Consider the following 7,528-nt stretch of genomic DNA (forward strand, 5'->3'; position numbering starts at 1 on the left):
CAGACCCTCCGGGAGCTCTATGATTCCTCCCACAAGGATATCTGGAAGGTGCTCTTTAAGTCCGGCAAATCATGGCCGGGCTCCGCCGAGGACCGTGGGTATCAATTATCCAATTCTGCAAGTTCGGTAAGTTACTGCTATGCTCTTGTCCATCCATGCTTCAGTTGACATGTCCTGAGGGGGACACTTTTATCATGCTTTACCATAACCCCAGGGATGGATAGAATAGGTGGAGCGGATACATTGTCCTGCCCCTCTGTGGGAAGAACCGGCCGGACCTCTTCTGACGAAGATGCTGGTCCCAGCGCCTTACGAGGCGCCAAAGAAAGAGGCCTCCAAGAAGGTCAAAAAGACCCGGAGCGGCCTCCGTCTCCGCGATGCTTCGGACGCAAAATCCGAAGACTCCAGCGATGATCCTTCTTCTGCAGACGAAGAGGAGGAGGCGGCGGAGGACGACACTCCCACAGGGGGTGGGAAGAAAAGGACGGGTTCCTCATCCCTGGAGGCCGAATCGCCGAAGAGGGGGAAAGGTTCCCTCCCGGAGGCATCCACCACGGCGGCTGATAGCAGCCCGGAGTGGGATCGCAGGGTCCAGCCCCTAGAAAAGTCGTAAGTATACGAAATCCGAACACGCATATGCGTCGCCATATTTCGTACAGCCCGGCGAGGTCCCATGCCGGACGATCCTCATCGGAGGATTCACTGAGCTCAGATGCCCTGGCGAGCGAGACGCCTCCAGAGGCCCCTTCCCCGAAGCCTAGTCGCGACACCGAAGTGTCGTCTCAGCGGGACCTGGACCAGGGGGGGCATGTCTCCGGGGCCGGACACACGGGAGCACCGACTCCTATGCGTGTCGATGGCGGGGGTGATCTTCAGTCCGGACCCCAGCCGGACACAGTCCTGGAGACCTTTAAAGCTCTGGGGTCGGGTAAGCAGCCGCCTTTGGGGGGCTGGCCTGTTCCGCCAGCGGCCTGTGCCCAAGCAGGGCTGCCGGGCGGCCTATCGACAGCGCTAAGGAGCGCGTCTATCGTCGATGAACATGGTGCCCTCATGGGCGCGGTGATTGAAAAGATTCAGTCCGCTGAGAGCGGACTGAACGAATCCTGCCTTAGTCTTATAAAGGGCTTTGAGGTATGTTTTCTAAGAAACCTTTGAGGAATTGTCATAATATGATTTAGTAGCCTCTAATACACTGTCCGGCGAAACAGATCCGAACAGGGGATCAAAATTTTCCGTTTTTGCAGGACACTCAGCTAATGACGTGTATCCCTTGTTTGAAAGCAGGCGTTTGCAGGAACGTCCGCCGCTCATAGTGCGGACTAAAGCAGCGTCTGGAACAGGCACTACACCACGCACCGGAATTCCCTACCGACGTTTGTTGGGAAAAAGTCACTATTGTCGACCCACAATCAGCCACGAAAATTTCTAACAAACTGTGGGTTGGAAAATCTATGTACAGTGACCTGTTGTCGGTCGGGAATGCTACAACATACACCGTTCAACAGTCTGTCGGGAATTCTGTTTTGGCGAACAGACCATCGGTCGGTAAATAACCCCGACCGACAGTCCGATGCTACCTGGGCCTCGCACACAAATAGCCAATTTTTAGCGCCAATAGCCGGCCCAGCCCGCGAAGTTTTCTCGCTCAAAATCACAAGCACGCCGCAGCTCCAGGCTCCTTTCGTTCCCCACGCACGAAACCCTAGCTGCTTTCGTTCCCCACTCACGCCGCCGACCCAGAGAGGCGACCTGACCCTTCCCTCCCATGGCGCCACTGCCCCCACCCATAGCCGGCTCCCTCTCCCCTCCCTCCCTCTCCACTCCGTTCCATGGTACCAGATCTTAAGGGGACATGGTCTCTTCGCTCCCGGTGGTCCAGGGCGAGGTAGGCGGCCTCCGCTCCCTCCACTTCCGGCGACAGGTGCCTATATCTCTGCCAACCAACATTCGGTGACCAGGAGGTAGCCATCTATGGCGGCAACAAAATCATCTCCCTCTCGTGTGGTCTCTCCCTCCACTCCCCCTCCAGGCTGCAGATTTGAAACTAGAGCGTGCAGATTTATAGTTTTCTAAAAAGTATTTTCATGAATTGGTTATATTCGTTCAGTTGTTCGTCCCACCCCTCTGCATATCCGACCCATTCTTATGTAGTTTATTATTATATGAGAGGAAGGGGTAAGGGACTGTTAGTTAAGAACAGTTGCATCTGTGTGTTCTCGGCAAGAAAGAGAATGACACAGTTAAACATTCAGATTTAAGCAATAGATGGATGGAACTTTTGTTCTGCAGTCTAATAACGAGATACAATAAAAGTTCTTTTATTTTACTGAAATTAACTTTTACTTGAGTGAGGTGCTAAGGTCAACCTCTATACATGCACATCCCTGAACTGAAAATACACCCAGGCACCAATTTCGGACAGTACAAAATTGATATGATGCTTACTTTGTGAGTGAGTATCTTATTGCACAATATCTCTGAATAAAAGGCATGGTTAGAAATAAACTGAACCAAACTATATCGACATCAGAGAGCCCTTGATATTTGGTTCAGAGCCCTTGATCATTACAGCTAGAAATTACAGCTAGAAATTACAATTATGAGTTTAATTTCTCAATTACAGCAATAATTGTACTGTATTTGTAACGATACATTCTTACCCTGCCAATAAATATTTGGTTCAGAGCCCTTGATCATTACAGCTAGAAATTAGCAAACACATTACATATGTTCAGTAAAGCCTTTCAATATTTTTCCCGTCGATGTCACAAAATAAACACCCCAATTAGTATGTTTGAGCTTGGTGGTACGTGCCCCCATCTCTCCCCACTTCAGGAGAATAGGAGCCAATCATCCATGGCAGAAACAACATCGTAAGTTCTGTGTTTGTGTGTGCGTGTTCAGATTCCAACTCCCACGGTGGACCAGAATTTTTTTATTTGGTTGTAAGTATAACCTCTTTCAAAAAGAAATCGTGCAGCTTCAGTTCATGGAAGCAGAAGTCCTTGAAGTAGTAAATTATTTTTTTGCAGGGGAAATGAATCTTTAGTAAGTTTGGGAAAAAAGGCCACTGGAAGATGTCCATAGTCATATGCATGCATCCCATCGACTTGATGCTACTACAATTTACTCTTTGAAGAACCTCCGTAAGTATGTATGTGAGATAGCAAGCAATGTTGGATGCCCTCACCGTTTACTTCTGATTGGCATATAGGACTATGTGCTTGTCCAGTATACATATCTCCAGTTTTCTATTAATTGTTTGGTACAAACGGAATACATGTAGCACTTTGTAAATGTTTCCATGTGAAAATATTATACTGTAACATTATGTTCTATTTAATTCCCAGAAGTAATACTTGGTTTCAACTTTGAAAGACACATGAATTCTTCTATGGGGGCGTCCGAACAAAAGGAGCATCCCCTCACTACAGTAATTTCGGTCACTTATCTGAACAAAAAGGGCTATGATCTCCTAATGAAATTGGGGGTCCATTGGGGATCCTTTTATTGAAAAAGAGAGTTCACATTTTTCATATGGCCATGTTATCTTATGGAATAAAAATAGAAATATGTTGACATTCGACTTTTATGTCGTCATTCTTCCATGATGGTTCGCCTACTGTTAATATCCTGTTCTCCAACTAACACATTCTTGCAAGAAATCACAATTGATGAAATAATTTTGAGCAGTTACTTTTTCGAATTTTATGTTTACAAGAAGATTTACTGGTTACAAAGATTAAACAGACAAACCACTTTTTCAGAAAGCTATTTTAGATCCCACTAAGACAAAATAGAAGTGTGCTACTGCTAGTGTGTATACTGGAATATAATGCATGTTTGACATGAATGCTATTGAAAATTTTGAGTTGTTATGGTGTTCCTAATAACTTAAAGTTGTTGTATAATTTAACTGAACCATAGTACTCTCAATTAGAGAGCAAGAAATTGGGAGTTACTATGCAACCATTCAGTTGACTTGTGAAGTAGTCATGCTTGAATAACTGGGCTTTTGTGATGGCCTTAATAGTGCAAAGCTATGCATATGAAGCTGTCATGCTTTTATAAGTGGGAAGTACACAAAGCTGCTGTCATGACCTTACTGTCCAAATCTAATGGAAAATTGTGTTGAACTAGTGTGTATACTATATTGGAACATAATGCATGGTTAACATAAATGGTATTGGAATTATTTAGCTGTTATGGTGTTCCTAATAGCTTAAACTGTTGTGAAGATGAACTTAACCAAATTACTCTCAAACTAGAGAGCAAGAAATTGGGAGATAGTTTCCTGTATAGTAATAGTTTCTGTAGGTGCAGCAATTCAGTTACCTTGTGAAGTAATAGTTGATGCCATGCTTGTAAGTGGGCTGTGTCATGACCTTAACAGCGCAAAGCTATGCACATAACATTCACATTTTATTTTGAGTTTCCCTTCATCAATTACTTGTGAACTTTCCAGCACTAAACTGTCTTTGGCTGAGTATATCAATATTCAAACTTGTTTGTGTCGCTTTCACTTTTTTGTGAGCTATTAATCGTTCTATTGGTGAAGTGAATATTAATATAATTTATCTCAAGGAGAAACTGAAAGAATTCCAGATCTTGATGAATGTATACCTCGGTTTGTGAGGATCTGAAGAAACCCTTTTTCCCTTTACAGGTAGTGGAGCAAGATTTCTTATATATGGGTGAGGGCGTCAATCAATGTTGGGAGTTGGGACAAGGAATCTCATGACTGCAATATATAGCTACCACGTTGGACCAGGCGCGATTATCTTGAGTATAGCTAGACGGAAAAACATCTTTCGAAGGTAACCTGACCCATCCTGTTTATTTTGTGAAATTTAAAGTTAAAATAAGGGATGTATTCACCAGCTAGTCAATCTCCTTCCAGGAAGAATAGTACATAAAACTCTACGCTTAGCACACATCTGCTATGGAAAGTACATCATCCTAGTTACTTAAGTTGTCTTAGTAAGATCTACAAATTTGTATAATAAGTCTGCACGCGTGTAGTCCTTGAAAATCAAATTAAATTGCTAGATAAGCATTGCTCATTACTTGTCGGATGCCAAAAAGTGAAAATGACCTCAGTGAGATGCTGGCAATACTACAAATGCAGAAGAATAAATGATTTATATAATACATAATTAATAACTGTATGAATACAAATAGATGCTTCAAACACTTCTGCTATCTGAAGATTATGCGTACTCCAGTTTTTTTGCCTATGCCAATATAGTAATTTATCTTATTTTTATTTTTTAATGAGAAGAAACAAACCCCTTTGCTGACCTATCAACTCCTTATGGAGATGGTGGGCCGGCTGTGGTGATCCCAGCCGAGGATCAAAGTTAGTGTTAACACATGGCTATTGAATTCTCTGGATCTATTACTATTTATATTTTTGAGAATGTCTAGTTTCTAATAGTGTATTATAACTGAATTGTTTAACTTTTGTAGGAAGCAAACAAAAGGACTACACCCACACAGAACCATGAAGCCAATGATCCACGTCAACTAGATGTTTTAGATTTCATTTTGTACAACTGATGTATCATACTTGCATCTTTTACATGTCCTTTTGTGAACCTGATGTATGGTGTCTCCGTAGTTATGTTTAGAACAGATTGAAGGCAGACTGAAGTGTATGTATGTAACACCTAGTTAATGGAATAAAAAAAAGTTTGGTGCACCTGATGTGAGCCTCAAGTATGGTGTCTTGGTGATTATACTTATAACACATGAACTCTATATATGTGGCAATCAGTACCATATGTTAATTAAAGCAGTGGTTGGCTAAATAAAATGTTGACTAACTATTGGTTGACAAAGAAAAACCCTGTCTGATTGTTGGTCGGCAAAACAACCTCGTCTAACAGTCGGTTGGGAAAGGCTAACGCTAGGCCCAACAGAATGTTGGTCGGGAAAGAATACCCCGTCCAATAGTTGGTCGGGAAAGGCCCATGATTGCCCCAACGGACTGTTGGTCGGGAAAGGCCCATGATAGGCCCAACTAAATGTTGGTCGGGAAAGATACTCCATAGCCGTCAAACAGTCGGTCGGGAAATCTATGTTGGTCGGGAAAGGGTTTTCCCGTCTGGACTTTCCCCAACAGACATTGTCGGTCGGCAATAGTCTTTCCCGTCCAACTATCTGTTGACGAAACCTGTATTCCCAACCAATCTGTCTGTCGAGGATGTAGTGTTGTGGTGTAGTGGGGGCGAAGGGGAACTAGGCCACGTGAAGAAGCAGTTGGAGGACAAGCAAGGTATGGCGGAACCCTGAGCTAAGTAGAGCACAAATTAGAAGTTGTGCCTAATTGAGATATGTGCATTGTATGCTCTAGGGGCGAGTACCGAAATTGAGGCACTGAAGAAGGCTGTGGCCGAGGCTGATAATAAGGCCGCCGTCGAACAGGTTCTTCCTGAGAAGCACGAGGCCAGGGTCATTGAAGCTGAGCGAGAGCTCCTGGAGGCCGTGAAGAAAAGCGAGGGCTTGGAGCATAGTCTAGTAGGGAAAGAATCCGAGTTCTCCCAGGCTCTCCAAGCCGCAGAGGAAGCTCGGGAAGAAGCCCGAGGTGCTTTGCGGGACATTCAGGAGGCCCGGAAGGTTGCGGCTGGTAAGGCCTTTTGTATTCATGGCCATTTTTACATGATAATGGGAGGAACTCTAAGCGATAAGCGGAATTCTTGTTTTTCCAGGGGCGTTTGCGGATCTGCCTCGCAGCATATCAGATGCCGCACAATTCTACCGAACGAGGAGAAGAAGTCTGTGGAGAGGGATTTCTGGTCGTAGTATTTGGCGCCGAATTTTCCGGTGCCCTTTATCGATCAGCTGAAGCAGCTGGTCGAACTGCACCAGGCGGCCGAACTAGCCATGAAGGACTTGGTTGTCCGGCTGTGGCCCGCGGAGCAAATTCCAAGCAGTTACTTCGGACTCGTGAAGCGGATTGTTGGCGCCTGCGCTCGGCTTGATGTCATTAAGCGATCAGTCTGTATAGAGGGTCCGCGCATGGCGTTTGCCCGTGCAAAGGTGCATTGGGGGAAGCTTGATGCGGAGAAGCTGATGACTGAGGGGCCGTCGGAGGGTAAGGAGCACCGCAAGCCCGAGTTGTACTGTGAAGGTGTACTAAAAGGAGCCCGCCTTGTGGCGGATAAGTGTACCAAAGACCTTATATTTCCCTCAAGGCAGTCATGCCGTTCTTTGTAATGTGGGATAATGGCACTTTTATTATTTATTGCCTATTTTGTTTGAACATTTGTTCTTGTGCGGCTATTTAGTGTTTGTAAATCCTGAGAGTTGGCCAGTCATTGGCTTCTGCCCCCACGTAAAAAGTACGGGGGTGTTCGGGACATACCTTTTAAGGAGGTCCCATGATTGGGTCCTTTTAAGGAGGTGTTCCTCACCACGAACCAGGCAATCGGACTATAGGGCTTTATCACTCTCACTTAGCCATAGGAGTTCGAGTATGGTCGGCGATGACATAGAGGAACTCTCAATGAAAGCACCAATGTCGGTG

The 7,528-nt window shown here is 45.0% G+C and overlaps 1 long non-coding RNA gene across 2 annotated transcripts; it reads left to right on the forward strand.

The window, feature by feature from the left end:
• Nucleotides 1-1,695: 1,695 nt before the first annotated feature.
• On the forward strand, nucleotides 1,696-5,706 carry LOC123066876 (uncharacterized). 2 transcript variants are annotated; one of them, XR_006431463.1, is made up of 3 exons: nucleotides 1,696-3,150; nucleotides 4,667-4,817; nucleotides 5,470-5,706. It is a non-coding gene; the product is annotated as an uncharacterized lncRNA (long non-coding RNA). The 2 variants fall into 2 exon arrangements; XR_006431464.1 differs by having other exon boundaries at nucleotides 1,696-3,146.
• The last annotated feature ends 1,822 nt before the right edge of the window (nucleotides 5,707-7,528 follow it).

Source organism: Triticum aestivum, chromosome 3B (assembly GCF_018294505.1).
Source record: "Triticum aestivum cultivar Chinese Spring chromosome 3B, IWGSC CS RefSeq v2.1, whole genome shotgun sequence".
Taxonomy (NCBI): Eukaryota; Viridiplantae; Streptophyta; class Magnoliopsida; order Poales; family Poaceae; genus Triticum; species Triticum aestivum.